This window comes from Pan troglodytes, chromosome 7 (genome assembly GCF_028858775.2).
Source record: "Pan troglodytes isolate AG18354 chromosome 7, NHGRI_mPanTro3-v2.0_pri, whole genome shotgun sequence".
Classification (NCBI taxonomy): Eukaryota; Metazoa; Chordata; class Mammalia; order Primates; family Hominidae; genus Pan; species Pan troglodytes.
The window spans coordinates 20,002,236-20,022,001 of NC_072405.2; positions in this window are offsets into that span (position 1 = coordinate 20,002,236).

Sequence of the window (19,766 nt, forward strand, 5' to 3'; positions counted from 1 at the left end):
CATGATCTCGGCCCACTGCAACCTCTGCCTCCTGCTTTCAAGTGATTCTCCTGCCTCAGGCTCCCGAGTAGCTGGGACTACAGGCGTGTGCCATCATGGCCAGCTAATTTTTGAATTTTTAGTACACACAGGGCTTCACCATGTTGGTCAGGATGGTGTGATCTCTTGACCTCATGATCTGCCCGCCTTGGCTTCCCAAAGTGCTAGGATTACAGGCGTGAGCCACCATGCCTGGTCAAAAATAAACTTACTTTCTTACCTCTTCTGCTGAACTCTATTTACTTCTTTTCTCAACTTCTGCTGAACTCTAATTTGCTTCTTTTTCCTGGATAAAGCTCTTCTTTATCCAGAAGACTTTTAGCAACAAAGTTACCCAATGCTCTTCCCTAGTCTATCCTTGCAACTGGCTCTCAGGTTGGGGTGGGGGGGTGTGTAGGAGGAAATCCTTGACAGAACCAATTTACATGACTGCTTGGAGGACTCTCGCTAGCCCCAGGAGGTGTTTGCATTTTTAAATTGGTTAGTAGTGTCAGAATGTTTCATGAGTAAGAGCCCAGACTCTAAGTTGGATACCCTGAATTTAAATCTCAACATGGCCACTTTGTATATAACCAGAGGTTGGATTTGGGGACCCAATGGATCTACCATAACATGAACTTGCACCAACATTCACGTGACCTCCAAAATGCCTATTCTGACTAGTAGAACCTAGTCTCGCCCTAGTGCCAGTTCAGAGCCTGTGTCCAGTGATCCTGCACAGGTCCCATTAGTTCCTTTTCTCCTATTCAGTCATCCTGGTAAAAGGCTGTGTATTCCTTTGGGGGCAGGCTGGGAGAAAGACTGACAGTATTAATTTTTGGCATTGGAGCAGAGTCCTTTCTGGAGGGGAACTGGCTTCCCATTCAGACAAGGGACTCCGAGTCTGTGAACTGACTTATGTCTGGGAATTGACGCTGGACTGTGACTCTGTTTTTATGATTCAGATTAGACTTCTGCTCACATGACCTAGAACTCTTCTGCAAACAGAGATCAAGTAAAAATGTGGCAGGCTTCTTATCTATTTCACTTCTAGGAAAGCCACGATCAGCTGGCACCATAGGTCTCTGCGAGTCAGGCTATTCTGGTTCCAGCTTTGACTCTGCTGTCTTTTATGGTAACAGCATCCACCTTGTCTTTGGGGATTGAGTGCTCTGATCACTTGGCCCCAGCCCCTGTAGTGTGCCTATGTCACTTACCCTCTTTATACGTCAGTCTCCTCCTCTATAAAATGGGCATCCTCATTGCACCCACCCCCAGGGCGGCTGTGAGGTATAGATGGATTAGCATATGGCAAGTAATAGAAGAGGGTCTCAAAGCCCATGTGTCGTTATCAGAATTATTTCGTGACAGGGGAGAGCTGGAGGAGAGAGGAAAGAGTTGAGCAGACCCACGTGCTCTCCCACCAGTGTTTCCTGAGCACCTACTATGTGCTGCCCACTGTGAGGGCTGTTAGGGTTGAAATAGGGAGCACAGCAGTGTAGGGGCTGCCATCAGGAGCTTAGTGGAGAGACCATTGTGCAACATGGTTCCAGAGCTTGGGGTGGGGAAGCTCAGGGAGTACAGGGGCCTAGGATCTTGGGCAGAATCATGGAAAGGACACAGCCTCCCCAGCCTCTCCTACCTCCGCTGCCTCTCTGGCCTCCTCTGCTTCCCTGGCCCCTCCTGCCTCCCTGGCTTCCCCTTCCATCCCGGCCTCCCCAGTCTCCCCTGTCTCTCCTGCTTTTGAGGTGGGCCAGGAGCTGCTGGTGCTCACTTAGCCTGTCCTGGACTCTGGGTGTAGCACTTCGATGTCCAGAAAATACCCCCGGGTTCAGCTTATCACACAGCCAAGGAAGGAGCTCCACACTGACACTAAGGGTGCATCCTGGGCTCATTCATGAGGGCATGCTTCCAAAATATTTCTCCTCGTCTCCTCCCTTTGCCCACCTGCATTGTCTCTGTGCCTGAGCCCCGGCTGGGGGTCTGCAAGGATCCCCTATCTCCTCTGCCCCTGCACGGCTGGGTCCCAGGCAATCTGTCCGCCCACCACGCCTCTTGCCCCTTGCCCACCACGTTCCAGCCCCATAGTCCTCTTTTTGCTTCTTTCCCAGCCTCTGGGCTTTTGCACACGCTGTTCCCTCTGCCTGAACACCCTCCACTGGGCTGAGAACAACTATCTGAGACCTCTCTCAGCTGTTGCTTCGTTTGGAACAGCTGCTGCTGCTGTCCCTCTCCCAGCTGGAAGACCGGCTAGCCTCCTGTCTTTTTCAGTTCCCATGGCCCCAGCACTTCTCCTTGGCCTCCTTTGGCCGAATTGACAAAGGCCATTCTCAATGCCTTCTCACCCAGCGCTGAGCCCCACTGGATGAAGGCAATGCCTGTCATGTTCACTGCAATATCCCCTCCCCCATCACCAAGCCTGGTCCACAGTGATGCTCAAAAAAGTTCTGTTGGTAGGCAATGGGAAGATGCATTCATGTCATCCTGCAGGCAGAATTCTCCACGAATTTTGAGCAGCCTCGGGTTTCCCACCACCTCCAAATCATGGAAGACACAGGGTAAGAGCAAAGACAAGGTGTCTGTGGCCGATGTCCACCCTCTCGGGACGTCCCTTGGCTTCTCTCCTCCTTAGGCAGGGAGACCATCGGGGTGCAACCTGGCTGGGGCGGGGAGGAGATGCAAGGCCTGGCCAAAGTGGGCTTGGCCACAGGCAAGGGACAGCGACCTCCTGGGCCAGGACAGGTGAGATCAGTGCAGGCCCCAGCCCGGCGTGGCGGCGGTGCGCGGGAGAGGCCAGCACAGGGCGCCAGAGAGCCAGGAGCAGCCCGCGGAAGAGCCCGCGCAGGCCCCGATGCCCAGCTCCGCGCCGCGCGGACCCACGGAGCCCGCGCTCAGACGCCCCAGCTCAGACGAGAGGACGCTAGCGCCGGGTGCTTCTTCCTCCCCAAGTGCAGGCAGAGCCCCCGGATCCAAAGCCAGCCCTTCCGGCAGCTCCGAAGCCACTGGCAAGCCCCGAGGCAGGGATGGCCGGCCCAGGAGGGAAGAGGACGACGTCCCTCCCTAGGAGAAGAGGCTGCGGCTGTTGCTGGAGGGGGGAAGCGCACAGCCCCAGGACTGCGAGGATGGGGAGGACGCGCCGCGGCCGGGCAGGGAGGAGACCGGGACCCAGACAGGTGGCGACGGCAGAGGAGTAAGTGACGGGGGCGCGGGGGTGCCTGCGACGCGGGGTAGAGGTGGCGGGAGGCTCCGTGGTCTGCCCCGGGTTGAAGTTGGGAGGGCGACCTTCATTCTGAACCCATTTAGGCAGCACGGGCAGCCATCCTCACCGCGGGCTGCATCAGAGCCCCACCCTGCCCTGTCTTGGGGTTGTTCCTGGATGTTGTCTGGGAGGCTTGCTCATGGTGACATCCTCATCTCCCCGTGCACGTTACTGCATTCAGAGCTTGGGTCACCTGGACACTGAACTCAGGTGAATTTTCTCTGAGATCCCGGGAGAAGGAGGACAGTTCTCAGGAAGGTTTTCCAGGGCCGATCACGGAAACGATGAGAAAGGAGAGGTCCTGGTCGGGAAAACAATTACGGTGGCAGTGTAACGCCGGGAAACTTTATTGCGTGAAGTCCGTCTCACTCTCTCCACCTCCTTCTTTTACGTGGACTCTGCCAAAGACCAGGATACCAGAATGCAGGGGAGTGACCAAACGTAGTGGGACCTTGGGAATGCGAATCTGAAGCCAGGCGGCTGGGGTTTGCATCCTGGTTCTGCCCCTCCTTAGCTGGCTGACATGGCACAAGCCACTTACCCTCTCTGAGCCTTACTGTCTTCAGTGGCAAATGGATCTGTCAACAGGCCCCATTGCCTAGGGTTGTTACTGCTGAGATTAAGGGAAGCTCGTCCATAGAAGCACTTAGCGTTGTGCCTGGCACATAGTGTATGGTGGATAAATGGGAGTTAGGACTAAAACTCATGCCTTGGTGTGTTTTTGCAGTGATGTTTTGTTCTGGGGTGCATCACAAGAGACAAGGTTCTTGGCTGGGCATGGTGGCTCAAGCCAATAATCCCAGCACTTTGAGAGGTCGAAGTGAGAGGATCGCTTGAGGCCAGGAGTTTAAGACAAGACTGGGCAACGTGGTGAAGCCTCATATCAACCAAAAATAAAAAACTAAAAAATAAAGTCAGGTATGGTGGTGTGTGCCTGTAGTCCCAAGTACTTTGGAGGCTGAGGTGGGAGGATTGCTAGAGCCTGGAAGGTCGGGCTGCAGTGAGCTGTGATCATGCCACTGCACTCCAGCCTGGGTGACAAAGTGATACTCTGTTTCAAGGAAAAGAGAGAGAGAGAGAGACAGACAGACCCACAAGAGTCTTAAGCCAGAATCTTCATGTTAAAATGCTTTCTGGAGGCTAAAAGGATGATATGTTGATTATGAAATATTTAAAAGGCAGAAACCCCACTGAATTGTTTGGTCCACAGTGGGAAATGGGAATCGCATGAACTGAAGGATGATGGAGGAACTGAATAGAAACCATCCTTGTTTCCTGAATCTGAACGTGGCACCCTCTTTTCACGGTATCTGTATCTGCTCAGTCCGGCGGCCACTCAAAAAGAGGGAATCTTGATTTTCAAACTTAAAATTTGACCCAAAGCCCACTGCTGTCCACAATGCCCGCCAGATACATTCCTCTTCCCTTTTAGTTTCTATGGGAATACTCTCTTTGAAGAACCCATGAAGCAGTGTCAGGCTGGTGTGAGGATCAGCAGTGATTTCTTTGAGGAGGAGAGCCCGTTTCTTCACTCACAGGCCATGTCTGAGTAGATCAAGAAGAACAGAGTGCCCTTTTTTGAGATTTTGTCTGCGTAGACCAATAGCTTGGTAAAAGTGTCAAAACCATCCTCGTTCTTTAATAGCAGATTATTTTGGACTTTTCTCTGTAAGAAGCAGCATGGGCATTCAGATGCTTTTAAGGATAAAATGTTTTTTCTTATCACCAGGCCTGGTGCTCTGGATGGCTGAGGTTTTAATGTGACTTGGTGTTCCTTGGAGTGGCTCCCAGGCTGTGCTCTTGTGGTTGGGTGGCAAGGGGTTGCTTTATTCGGTGGTGGCTATAGGATGTTTTAGCAGATAAATCGGGACCCCAGGAGCCCTTGAGTTCCAAGTCCTGCCCTGCAGGGCATGTGTTTATGGTGGAGATGTGGGGAAGGGTGGAGGGTGGGGGGCATTGATTTCCTGCCAATATCAGAGGTTTCACAGGCTTCTTGTGTATCCACAAATACCCATCCCATTGAGAAGGCCTAGAAAACCTGGCCCTCCCCAAGCCTTTATTGACAACTTGTGAATGATCACAGGGTGTGTCTGACCCACAGCTCCTCCTGGAGGGAGACAAAAGTCTCTCCTATGTATCTGGTTATCAACCTCAACCACTTGCTGAGCCTTCCCCAAGGCCAGGCATCTTGTCAGAGATTTCTGGGTTGTCAGGCAGAACCAAGCATTCGAGGGTAATAACTCACTGGAGTCCCTGAAATCCCTGATGGACGCACCAGGTAAAAGCATCCAGGGTTGAAACCAGATCAAAAAGGTTATTGTCAGCCTGGGGCTCCTGTAGAGGTGCATCCACGTTGCAGGGATTTTCCTTATGCTGAGGAGAAACGTGGGTTTCTCAGCTTTGGCACAGTCACAACATTTGGGGTCAGACCATTCGTGGTGGTGGTGGGGCCGTCCTGTGTATTGAAGGATGGTTAGTAGCATCTGTGGTCTCCATCCTCTAGGTGCCATTCTACCCTCCCAGCTATGGCTACCCCAGATGTCTCCAGGTGGTTTCAAATGCTGTGGGGCAAGGGAGTGGTACGTGAGCAAAACCACCCCAGTTGAGAGCCATTGGTCTACACTTGTGGAAATGTTTGAGGGTGAGAGTGTCGAGCTTGAGTCCCTGCTGTACCCTTTATGAGCAATGAGGTCTTGGAAAATTAATAGTACTCCAGGGGCCTCAGTATTCTCATCTATAAAATGGAGATAAATGAGATACACTTTCATAGGAAGGTTATATGAGATTTACTGAGATAATAAGACAGTACATGGAAAATACTGGGCATAGCATTTATTTATTTTTATTTTTTTTAAGACAGAGTCTTACTCTATTGCCCAGGCTGGAGTGCAGTGGCATGATCTCCGCTCACTGCAACCTCCATCCACCTCCTGGGCTCAAGTGATTATCCTGCCTCAGTTTCTCGAGTAACTGGGACTACAGGCGTGTGCCATCATGCCCATCTAATTCTTGAACTTTAGTAGAGACAGGGCTTCACCATGTTGGCCAGGATAGTCCGATCTCTTGACCTCGTGATCTGCCCGCCTCGGCCTTCCCAAGTGCTGGGATTACAGGCGTGAGCCACCGTGCCTGGCCAAACATAAACTTACTTTCTTACCTCTTCTGCTGAACTCTATTTGCTTCTTTTCCCAAACGTCTTTATCCAGAAGAGCTTTTAGCAACAAAGTTACCCAATGCCCTTCCCTAGTCTATCCTTGTAACTGGCTCTTAGCAGGGGGTGGGAGGAAATCCTCGGCAGAACCAATTTACATGACTGTTTGGAGGACTCTGGCTAGCCCCAGAAGGTGTTTGAATTTTTAAATTGGTTACTAGTGTCAGAATGTTTCATGAGTAAGAGCCCAGCCTCTATGTTGGATGCCGTGAATTTGAATCTCAGCATTGCCGCTTTGTATATAACCAGAGGTTGGATTTGGGGACCCAATGGATCTACCATGACATGAACTTGCACCAACATTCACCTGACCTCCAAAATGCCTATTCTGACTGGTAGACCCTAGTCTCAGCCTAGTGCCAGTTCAGAGCCTGTGTCCAGTGATCCTGCACAGGTCTCATTAGTTCCTTTTCTCCTGTTCAGTCATCCTGGTAAAAGGCTGTGTATTCCCTTCGGGGCAGACTGGGAGAAAGATTGACAGTATAAATTTTTGACAGTGGAGCAGAGTCCTTTCTGGAGGGGAACTGGCTTCCCATTCAGACAAGGGACTCCGAGTCTGTGAACTGGCTTATGTCTGGAAATTGAATGGGGAGTGTGACTCTGTTTTTGTGATTCAGATTAGACTTCTGCTCACATGACCTAGAACTCTTCTGCAAACAGAGATCAAGTAAAAATGTGGCAGGCTTCTTATCTATTTCACTTCTAGGAAAGCCACGATCAGCTGGCACCATAGGTCTCTGCGAGTCAGGCTATTCTGGTTCCAGCTTTGACTCTGCTGTCTTTTATGGTAACAGCATCCACCTTGTCTTTGGGGATTGAGTGCTCTGATCACTTGGCCCCAGCCCCTGTAGTGTGCCTATGTCACTTACCCTCTTTATACGTCAGTCTCCTCCTCTATAAAATGGGCATCCTCATTGCACCCACCCCCAGGGCTGCTGTGAAGTATAGATGGATTAGCATATGGCAAGTAATAGAAGAGGGTCTCAAAGCCCATGTGTCGTTATCAGAATTATTTCGTGACAGGGGAGAGCTGGAGGAGAGAGGAAGGTGCTGAGCAGACCCATGTGCTCTCCCACCAGTGTTTCCTGAGCACCTACTATGTGCTGCCCACTGTGAGAGCTGTTAGGGTTGAAATAGGGAGCACAGCAGTGTAGGGGTCGCCATCAGGAGCTTAGTGGGGAGACCATTGTGCAACATGGTTCCAGCGCTTGGGGTGGGGAAGCTCAGGGAGTACAGGGGCCTAGGATCTTGGGCAGAATCATGGAAAGGACACAGCCTCCCCAGCCTCTCCTGCCTCCACTGCCTCCCTGGCTTCCTCTGCTTCCCTGGCCTCTCCTGCCTTCCTGGCTTCCCCTTCCACCCCGGCCTCCCCAGTCTCCCCTGTCTCTCCTGCTTTTGAGGTGGGCCAGGAGCTGCTGGTGCTCACTTAGCCTGTCCTGGACTCTGGGTAGCACTTCGATGTCCAGAAAATACCCCTGGGTTCAGCTCATCACACAGCCAAGGAAGGAGCTCCACACTGACACTAAGGGTGCATCCTGGGCTCATTCATGAGGGCATGCCTCCAAAATATTTCTCCACGTCCCCTCCCTTTGTCCACCTGCATTGTCTCTGTGCCTGAGCCCCAGCTGGGGGTCTGCAAGGATCCCCTATCTCCTCTGCCCCTGCACGGCTGGGTCCCATGCAATCTGTCCACCCACCACGCCTCTCGCCCCTTGCCCACCACGCTCCAGCCCCACAGTCCTCTTTTTGCTTCTTTCCCAGCCTCTGGGCTTTTGCACACGCTGTTCCCTCTGCCTGAACACCCTCCACTGGGCTGAGAACAACTATCTGAGACCTCTCTCAGCTGTTGCTTCGTTTGGAACAGCCGCTGCTGCTGTCCCTCTCCCAGCTGGAAGACCGGCTGAGCCTCCTGTCTTTTTCAGTTCCCATGGCCCCAGCACTTCTCCTTGGCCTCCTTTGGCCGAATTGACAATGTCCATTCTCAATGACTTCTCACCCAGCGCTGAGCCCCACTGGGTGAAGGCAATGCCAGTCATGTTCACCACAATATCCCCTCCCCCATCACTACGTCTGGTCCACAGTGATGCTCAAAAAAGATCTGTTGGTAGGCAATGGGAAGGTGCATTCATGTCATCCTGCAGGCGGAATTCTCCACGAGTTTTGAGCAGCCTCGGGTTTCCCACCACCTCCAAATCATGGAAGACACAGGGTAAGAGCAAAGACAAGGTGGCTGTGGCCGATGTCCACCCTCTCGGGGCGTCCCTTCTCTTCTCTCCTCCTTGGGCAGGGAGACCATCGGGTTGCAACCTGGCTGGGGCGGGGAGGAGATGCAGGGCCTGGCCAGAGCGGGCCTGGCCAAGGTCAAGGGACAGGGACCGCCTGGGCCTGGACAGGTGAGAGCGGCGCAGGCCCGGGTCCGGCGTGTCCGCGGTGCACGGGAGCGGCCAGCAGAGGGCGCCAGGGAGCCAGGAGCGGCCCGAGGAGGAGCCCGCGCCGGCCCCGATGCCCAGCTCCGCGCCGCGCGGACCCAGCAAGCCTGCGCTCAGACGCCCCAGCTTCTCCGAGAGGCCGCTCGCGCCGGGTGCTTCTTCTTCCCCAAGTGCAGGCAGAGCCCCCGGAGCCATGGCCAGCCCTTCCGGCAGCTCCGAAGCCACTGGCAAGCCCTGAGGCAGGGATGGCCGGCCCAGGAGGGAGGAGGACGACGTCCCTCCCTAGGAGAAGAGGCTGCGGCTGTTGCTGGAGGGGGGAAGCGCACAGCCCCAGGACTGCGAGGACGGGGAGGACGCGCTGCGGCCAGGCAGGAAGGAGACCGGCCCCCAGACAGGTGGCGAAGGCAGAGGAGTAAGTGACGCGGGCGCATGGGTCCAGGGGTGCCGGGGGCGCGCAGGTGCCGGGGATGCGGGGTAGAGGCGGCGGGAGTCTCCGTGGCTGGCCCGGGGTTGAAGTTGGTTACTGAGCGGCAACTCCGGCGGGCGCGGAGTGACAGCTCCTGACGGCCTCCGAGACGCCAGCTGCCCCTTCTCGGCTGTGTGGCTTTGACTTCCTGATTCTCCCACGACGTCCCTGACTGGGAGACCCGCTGGACTCTGCGGCTAGCCAAAGGGGAGGGGGAGCCCCGCGTCCTGGGGGCCCCCAGCAGGGGAAGGGGCGGGGTTTGCCCTGGGCATCCTGTCTGGGGCATGTGTCTGGGACTCTGTCGGTGCCTCTCACCTGGCGAGGGGCCTGTGGTGGGGGCAGGGGAGAAGTCCCTGGCGCAAGGCTTGGCCAAGCCCTGCTCTGCTGGGCTGCGGGCTGGTGGCGCTCACGCAGCTCCTCACCTGTCCCGCATCTTCCTGGTTTTTTTTCCCTTTCTATTTGGGCAGCGAGAATTGAGAGGAGGCAGATGGCTTCCATCCCAGAAATCGTTCTCTTTCCATCCCTACAGAGAGGGACAGAGAGGCAAAGTTCCTTGCATCCCCCGGGGCGCTGTCCCTATGAGCTCTCAGTTTCCTGCACACGTGGGCCCCTGAGTCACCGGGCCTGTGTGTGTGGGATGGGGCTCCGTGGCCAGCCTGGCCTCCTGGGGTTCACTTTCTGCTTTCCTACCCCAACTCTTCCTGTGTGGCTTTGCTGGCCTTCCACTGGGGAGGCACGTGAGTGTGGAGGGCAGATGAGGGCCCGCTGGAGAGCTGTACCCCTCAGTGAGGGCCGCCACCATGATGGTTTTTGATGGATAATGGGGTTGACCTCTTTGTTCCTTCCACATGTTTTTATGTTTGACCATTTACTTAACTGAGCTTGTCTTAATAATTTGATTCGTGGTTAATGAGTCCCACATGGGAGAGAGGGCGGCCTTCATTCTGAACCCATTTAGGCAGCACGGGCAGCCCTCCTCACCGCGGGCTGCATCAGAGCCCCACCCTGCCCAGTCTTGGGGTTGTTCCTGGATGTTGTCTGGGAGGCTTGCTCATGGTGACATCCTCATCTCCCTGTGCACGTTACTGCATTCAGAGCTTGGGTCACCTGGACACTGAACTCAGGTGAATTTTCTCTGAGATCCCGGGAGAAGGAGGACAGTTCTCAGGAAGGTTTTCCAGGGCCAATCACGGAAAGGATGAGAAGTGAGAGGTCCTGATCAGGGACACAATTACGGTGGCAGTGTGACACCAGGAAACTTTATTGCGTAAAGTCCCTCTCACTCCCTCTACCTCCTTCTTTTACGTGGACTCTGCCAAAGACCAGGATACTAGAATGCAGTGGGGTGACCAAGCGTAGTAGGACCTTGGGAACACGAGTCTGGAGCCAGGCGGCTGGGGTTTGGATCCTGGTTCTGCCCCTCCTTCGCTGGCTGACATGGCACAAGCCACTTACCCTCTCTGAGCCTTACTGTCTTCACTGGCAAATGGATCGGTCTAGAGACCCCAGTGCCTGCGGTTGTTACTGCTGAGATTAAGGGAAACTCGTCCATAGAAGCACTTAGCATTGTGCCTGGCACATAGTGTATGGTGGATAAATGGGACTTAGGACTGAAACTCATGCCTTAGTGTGTTTTTGCAGTGATGTTTTGTTCTGGGGTGCATCACAAGAGACAAGGTCCTTGGCCGGGCGTGGTGGCTCAAGACAATAATCCCCGAACTTTGAGAGGGCGAAGGGGGGATCACTTGAGCCCAGCAGTTTAAGACCAGCCTGGGCAAAGTGGTGAAGCCTCATATCTACCAAAAAAAAAAAAAAAAAAAAACAAAAACAAAAACAAAAGCCAAGTATAGTGGTGTGTGCCTGTAGTCCCAAGTACTTTGGAGGCTGAGGTGGGAGGATTGCTAGAGCCTGGAATGTCGGGCTGCAGTGAGCTGTGATCATGCCACTGCACTCCAGCCTGGGTGACAATGTGAGACCCTGTTTCAAGGAAAAGAGAGAGGGAGAGAGAGACAGAGAGACCCACAAGAGTCTTAAGCCAGAATCTCCATGTTAAAATGCTTTCTGGAGGCTAAAATGATGATATGTTGATAATGAAATATTTAAAAGGCAGAAACCCCACTGAACTGTTTGGTCCACAGAGGGAAATGGGAATCGCATGACCTGAAGGATGATGGAGGAACTGAACAGAAACCATCCTTGTCTCCTGAATCTGAACATGGCACCCTCTTTTCACGGTGTCTGTATCTTCTCAGTCCAGCGGCCCCTCGAAAAGAGGGAATCTTGATTTTCAAACTTAAAATTTGACCCAAAGCCCACTGCTGCCCACAATGCCCACCAGACACATTCCTCTTCCTTTTCAGTTTCTATGGGAATACTCTTTCTGAAGAACCCATGAAGCAGTGTCAGGCTGGTGTGAGGATCAGCAGTGATTTCTTTGAGGAGGAGAGCCCGTTTCTTCACTCACAGGCCATGTCTGAGTGGATCAAGAAGAACAGAGTGCCCTTTTATGAGATTTTGTCTGCGTAGACCATTAGCTTGGTTAAAATGTCAAAACCATCCTTGTTCTTTAATAGCAGATTATTTTGGACTTTTCTCTGTAAGAAGCAGCATGGGCATTCAGATGCTTTTAAGGATAAAATGTTCTTTCTTATCACCAGGCCTGGTGCTCTGGATGGCTGAGGTTTTAATGTGACTTGGTGTTCCTTGGGGTGGCTCCCATACTGTGCTCTTGTGGTTGGGTGCCAAGGGGTTGCTTTATTCGGTGGTGGCTAGAGGATGTTTTAGCAGATAAATCGGGACCCCAGGAGCCCCAGAGTGCCAAGTCCTGCTGCAGGGCATGTGTTTATGGTGGGGACCTGGGGGGGTGGAGGGTGGGGGGCATTGATTTCCTGCCAATATCAGAAGTTTCACAGGCTTCTTGTGTATCCATAAACACCGACCCCATTGAGAAGGCCTAGAAAACCTGGCCCTCCCCAAGCCTTTATTGACAACTTGTGAATGATCCCAGGGTGTGTCTGACCCACAGCTCCTCCTGGAGGGAGACAAAAGTCTCTCCTAGGTATTTGGTTATCAACCTCAACCACTTGCTGAGCCTTCCCCAAGACCAGGCATCTTGTCAGAGATTTCTGGGTTGTCAGGCAGAACCGAGCATTCGAGGGTAATAACTCACTGGAGTCCCTGAAATCCCTGATGGACGCACAGGTTGAAAGCATCCAGGGTTGAAACCAGATCAGGAAGGTTATTCTCAGCTTGGGGCTCCTGCAGAGGGATTCCTTCAGAGGTGCATCCACGTTGCAGGTATTTTCCCTTCTTGCTGAGGAGAAACCTGGGTTTCTCAGCTTTGGCACAGTCACAACATTTGAGATCAGACCATTCATGGTGGTGGTGGTGGTGGGGAGGCCATCCTGTGTATTGTAGGATGGTTAGCAGCATCTGTGGTCTCCATCCTCTAGGTACCATTCTACCCTCCCAGTTATGGCTACCCCAGATGTCTCCAGACAGTTTCAAATGCCATGGAGCAAGGGAGTTGTACATGAGCCAAACCACTCCAGCTGAGAGCCATTTGTCTACACTTGTGGAAATGTTTGAGGGTGAGAGTGTCAAGCTTGGGTCCCTGCTGTACCCTTTATCAGCAATGCAGTCTTGGAAAATTAATACGACTCCAGGGGCCTCAGGTTTCTCATCTATGAAATGGAGATAAATGAGATACACTTTCATAGGAAGGTTACATGGGATTTACTGAGATAATAAGACAGTACATTGAAAATGCTGGGCATAGCTTTTATTTATTTTTTATTTTTTTTAAGATGGAGTCTTACTCTGTTGCCCAGGCTGGAGTGCAGTGGCATGATCTCCGCTCACTGCAACCTCCACCTCCTGGGCTCAAGTGATTCTCGTGCCTCAGCCTCCCAAGTAGCTGGGAGTACAGTTGCCCACCACCACACCTGGCTAATTTTTGTATTTTTAGTAGCGATGGGGTTTCACCATGTTGGCCAGGCTGGTCTCAATCTCCTGACCTAAGATGATCCGCCCAGCTCGGCCTCCCAAGGTGCTGAGATCACATGTGTGAGCCACCACCCTGGGCTGGGCATAGCATTGTAACACAGACAAAGCACAAAATACTTGGGCAATACCTTTCTACACTTGGGTTGTCTAGACTCCATCCTCCATCCCCTCATGTACTGGTGTGGTGCAGAGCAGAATATCACCCACCTAGACTGCAGAGTGGATTTGGGTGGCATCTTGGCTTTCTGCACAAGACTTGCCTGTTCCCCACCATGTCCCCCTGGTTCTCAGGGTCCAGGATTCCAGGAAGCAGGGATGTGGGCAGGCAGGGCAGGTGGCCCACCCAGTTCACTCCCACGCTGGGGACCTGCAGAGCCAGCTCCCTGAGACACGGTGTTTGGACCAACATCTGGGTTTCTGGATTTCCATTTGAGCACAGCTGGACTACACAGGCTGAAGCTCTCTCTGCCGAGATATAGATATTTCCCTGGTGACGATCTTTCAAGCTGACATGAAGACATGGCCACCTGCTGGAACATGTTGTGTCTGCTGTGGCGCTCTTGTAATTTGTGAGGCAGGCTCCTGAGGAATGCAGTGTGTAAGTGGGAAATGGTGGGAAGTTCTCACATCCTCCCCTGGCCAAAAGTGCTGCCTGCACAGGTTGGTGGATGGTCCTTCGTGCAGGAAGAAGACATGAAGCACATTCCTGTTAGCTACAACAGAGAGGGGCAGGGTACACACTGGATATTTCGAGCCCATCCAGGGAAGCAAGTCTTACTATGCTGGGAGTACTTTGGAATGGGGACTGTGTTGCCCTGGGCTTTAATTATTTCAGGAACATTTAACCCCAGGGCTGGCAGGCTGGATCTTGATATGTGTTTCTCAGTTGGAAAGACTTTGGACCATACGGAGATGTCTTCTCAATTCTTTTAATTTCATTAAGGTTGTCATTTTTCTTCTCGTGGCCTCTGGATTGTGACACAGAACTCAAGGGACAGGAATGAGATGAGTTGGAGGCTGGGACAGGGATCCTTGCCAGGGATGCTGGTGACTCACGTGACGATGTTGATGTGTGGAGTCCGGTGCCTGGTTTGGGGAATGTTCGTGGGATATGTTCCAAAGGACTGTCAGACCTATCAGGTACTGGAGGTGAATGGTCAGGTCTGATCTCAGGGCTGGCAGTGTCAGGCAAGGACAGGAAGTTGACGTTGGACTCATTGGCTGAGGTTGCTTGGGACCCAGGGGGCAATGTGTGCCAGGACAGATGGGTCTGGGGCTAGGAAGGCAGATTTGGGCTGGAGACTCGGGTTTGGGAGGCATCCCAGGTTGATAGTGGTTGAGGCTATGGAAATGACCGCGATTGCCTGGGATGAGAGTGGAGACAGACAAGATGGGGGTTTTGCTCTAAGCCTGGGGAGCCCACCTCCCAGGTTCAAGCGATTCTCCTGCCTCAGCCTCCCAAGTAGCTGGGAATGCAGGTGCACGCCACCATGCCCGAGTAACTTTTGTATTTTTAGTAGAGATGAGGTTTGGCCAGGCTGGTCTCAAACTCCTGACCTCAAGTGATCAGCCCACCTTGGCTTCCCAAAGTGCTGGGATTACAGGCATGAGCCACCATGCCTGACCATTTTTAAATATTAATTTTTATGAAATATTTTCAAGCACATTTTACTATACATTGGAAAAGTCAATCATGATTTGAAAACTTCATCAAAATCCAATCAAATGTCAATTAACCACTTAATTGTGGATAGGTAAGGAGACTATTTTGACCAAAACATATTAGAACAATTAACACTTATAGAAATAATCTATGTTTTAATGTTTTAGTTGAATTAAACCATCTTTTATATTCTGGCCGGGCACAGTGGCTTACATTTGTAATCCCAGCACTTTGGGAGGCCGAGGCTGGCGGATCACCCAAGGTCAGTAGTTCGAGAGCAGCCTGGTCAACATGCCGTAACTGTCTCTACTTAAAATACAGAAATTAGCCAGGTGTGATGGCACACACCTGTAATCCCAGCTACTTGGGAAGCTGAGGCAGGAGAATCATTTGAATCTGGGAGACAGAGGTTGCAGTCAGCCGAGATCACCCCACTGTACTTCAGCCAGCCTGGGTGACAGAGCGAGACTCTGTTTCAAAAATAAATAAATACAATAGAATTCTGAATTTTATTTTTAATAATTATTTTTGTAAAGAGAATGTCTTGTTTATTGGAGTTGTTGAATTTATTGAATTGGCAAAAATTATGTACAAAAGGGTATACAACATGATGTGATTGAAGTATGTATACATTATGAAATGGCTAAATCAAGGTAAATAACATATCACCTCCCAGACTTATTTTTTTGTGGTGAGAACACTTAAAAAATCTACTCTCTTAGTGATTTCCAAGTGTATGATATGTTGTTATTAACTATAGGTACCATGTTGTCCCACGGATCTCCTGAACTTATTCTTCTCTAAAAATGACATTCTGTGTCCTTTGGCATCTGCCCACTTCCCGACTCTGGCAACCATCATTCTACTCCGCTTCTATGAATTCAACTTTTTTCTTTTATTTTTCTTTCTTTTTTTTGAGACAGTCTCCTTCTATTGCCCAGGCTGTAGTGCAGGGGTGTGATCTTGGCTCACTGCAGCCTTGACGTCCCAAGTTCAATCAATCCTCCCACCTCAGCCTCCTGAGTATCTGGGAGTACAGGCATGCACTACCATGCTCCAATGTTTTTTGTATTTTTTGTAGAGATGGGCTATTGCTATGTTATGCAGGCTGGTCTCGAACTCCTGTGCTCAAGCAATCTGCCGGCCTCAACCTCTCAAAGTGCTGGGATTACAGGCATGAGCCACCATGCTTGGCTGAGTTCAACTTTTTTAGATTCCACATGTAAGTGAGATAATATGGTATTTGTCGTTTTGTGCCTGGCTTATTTCACTTAACATAGTATCCTCCAGGCTTATCCATGTTGTCTCAAATGGCAGGATTTCCTTCTTTTCGAAGGCTGAATAGTATTCCATTGTGTACATACACTACATTGTTGCTGGAAGTTTAACGGAGGCCAGTTGGGGGAGGAGGGGGAGAAGATTCACTCTAAGACTAGATGCTCCAGCACCCACCCAGGATGTGTGCAAGGAAGTGCAGGATGCTCCTGGTCTTGCAAACTGTGGTTTGTGGGACTGCAAAGCCCCTATCCTTCCACAGTGCTTTCTGTCTTGTTATCACATTTCCTTGGAGGAGAACCCAGCCTTGGTGGAGAGCCCTGCTCTGGCTTTGTCCCTCGGCATGAGATGGCAAAGGATGGTGCTGCTGGGAGACCCTCACGTCTGCATACTGGGGGCTGTTTGCCTTCTCCGTTCCTCCTTCAAGTATCTGAGCAGCTCCTGTGTGCCAGCTGCTGATCTACAAGACGGATCGGTCCTTGGAGATCACGCTGTAGCAGAGGAGGCAGGCTGTAGCCCACAGGCCAGAACCAGCTCCCTGCCTGTTCATACAAATAAAGTTTTATTGGAACACAGCCACACCCATTTCAGTGCATATTGTCTGTGGCTGCTTTCCTGCTACAATGGAGAGTTGAATAGTTGGGACAGAGACCTATGGCCTCCAAGGCTGAACTATTTACCATCTGGCTCTCAAGAAAAAGGAAAAAAAATGCTTATCTTTGTACCCCGACAGTCTTAGATTAAGAGGACTTGTACCACCCTGACGTCACAGGCGGCCATGAGTCCAGCCACCCCTGAAATGTACACAAGTCTGGGCTAGGGTTGCAGCAGGTGAGTCCCAATTTTGCAGATCTTTGGTATCAGGGGCACAACCCAGGATTTTGAGTGGGGTTTCCTCATCACTGTGGCTGGGCACTGGGCTAGTGTGCTTTCTGACTTTTGTATGGGGAAGAGAAAGGAGGGAGGAAATGCCAACTTGTTGCCCTGTTCTAACGTTTTCCTAAGATGGCTCTCCAGGTAAGGGCTTGGGATCTCACCTTGCACAGCTTACAAAACCCAGTGAGGCCGGCTGTCTTGGCGCTGCCACTCTGAGGGATGGAGCCCCCAAATGACTAGGAAGGGAGATAAAAGAATGGTTTCTGCAAGCTCAAGAACTGGCGTTATTGAAATTAACATTTCCCCCAAGTTTTACAATGTCTAGGCATGCATATTTAAGTGTCTGCCTCAAAAGCTCTTGCTAATAACAAGATGGTGCATTTCATTTCCTTTTTTTGTTCTCTGAGCAACATGCAGCTTCCTGCACAGCCCTCCTTGCAGGCAACTGCACTGAGGTGACAGTCCTCCTGACTGCCAGCACAGATCCCCAGGGCCGCTGAGGGCCCTGTATTCTGGGGGCAGCCTTTCCCCCTTCTGTTTGGCCCCAGCTGGAAGGGGGCAGATTACCCACATCCCAGTACAGGGCTCCTGCCTTAGCTTCTCTAGGGAGTCTGGCTCCCTCTGACCCTCTAGAACTCACCAGCTGAGGATCAGAGCCCCGGGGCAGGAGCCAGGGCCAGGGGGCATTGGGGGTGGTTTGTGAGTACAGCTCTGGAGGGGGGCAGGGCGGGCCAAGGAAAAGCTGCTCAGGGGAGACTGCAAAGAGATGGCAGAGTTAGGACAAGAGGGCCGGGCATGGTGGCTCACACCTGTAATCCCAGCACTTTGGGAGGCCGAGGTGGGCGGATCACCTGAGGCCAGGAGTTTGAGACTAGCCTGGCCTACATGGTGAAAGCCTGTCTCTCCTAAAAATACAATAATTAGCCGGACATGGTGACACCTATAATACCAGCTACTCGGGAAGCTGAGCCACGAGAATTGCTTGAACCCGGAAGATGGAGGTTGCAGTGAGCTGAGATTGTGCCACTGTACTCCAGCCTGGGCAACAGAGCAAGATTCCATCTCAAAAAAAAAAAAAAAAAGTCAGGACAAAAGAAGGAGGGAAGAGAAGGGAGCTGTGGGGCAGCAGCCAGGACCTTAAAGGCACAGAAGAGGAAGCTTGGATTTCCAATTCCAAAGGACATGAAGACAAAGTCACACACCTTTATTTAACCTGTTCCAGGTGAGGCTGAGCTTTGTGTATTTTCCTTGTTTTCCTTTTCCTTGTGTTCAGGCTGTTGTAGAAAGAGGTACACAGGGGCTCTGTGTGGTGCCCTGTTCTGGTGGCCTTCAGGAAGCATGGGGTGCCCTGGTTTCCTTGGCTTCGTGTCCCCCTTTCCTCCTGCTACCCCTGACTGTGCACCCCACCTTATCCCTCAGACCATCCTCCTGAATGGGCCTGGCCAGGGCTTGTGTCCTTGCTAGTCTCTAGGAAGGAAGACTCTGTGGCTTGAAAGCTTGTTGGCTTAAGTTGCAAGGTGTAGGTGCCTGGGAGGGCATGTGCATGGCCCTTTGACTGATCCATTCATGTTTTTCTTTTTTGACTCTGTTCTATGTTGTCCTGATGGAGGGGTAAGCCCCTGCCTTCTGCCTTTCCTGCCTTGGACTCTTGCAATTGGACCAGATGAGAGGGTCCATGTGGTCTGAGAATTCAAGCAATGCAGGCCAGGCATGGTGGCTCACACCTGTTATCTCAGCACTTTTGGAGGCCAAGGCGGGTGGGCCAGGAGTTTGAGACCAGCTTGGTCAAAATAGTGAAACCCTGTCTCTACAAAAAATAGAAAAGTTAGCCAGTCTTGGTGGTGCGCACCTGTAATCCTAGTTATTTGGGAAGCTGAGGCAAGAGAATCACTGGAACCCAGAAGGAGCAAGTTGCAGTGAAGAGGAGGTTGTGGTGAGGAGGAGGTCGCAGTGAGGAGGAGGTTGCAGTGAGCCGAGATTGTGTCCCTGGACTCCAGACTGGGCAATAGAGCGAGACTATGTTTCCAAAAAAAAAAAAAAAAAAGTTATATAGAAAACAAAAACTAAACATCCTCTTGATTCGCTTTTTTTGATCTTGCGTCTCAGAGGTAACACTGGGAATGGTTAGGGTATACCTCTCCACACCTTTTTCTTTGATTTCTTTTTATTTTCTATTCTACGTTCTGAGATACATGTGCAGAATGTGCAGGTTTGTTACATAGATATACATGTGCCATGGTGGTTTGCTGCACCTATCAACCCGTCATCTAGGTTTTAAGCCCCGCATGCATTAGGTATTTGTCCTAACGCTCTCCCACCCCTTGTCCCCCACCCACGATGGGCCCCGGTGTGTGATGTTCCCCTCCCTGTGTCCATGTGTTCTCATTGTTCAACTCCCACTTATGAGTGACAACCCGCAGAGTTTGGTTTTCTGTTCCTGTCCACACCTTTTTCCTCTGTACACGCAAGCACATGTATTTGCATATAAGTGTTTATTGTAACTTTTTTAAAAAGTAAAAATGGAATAATGCCGTATTTATTCTTTGGAAAGCCTGCTTTTCAGG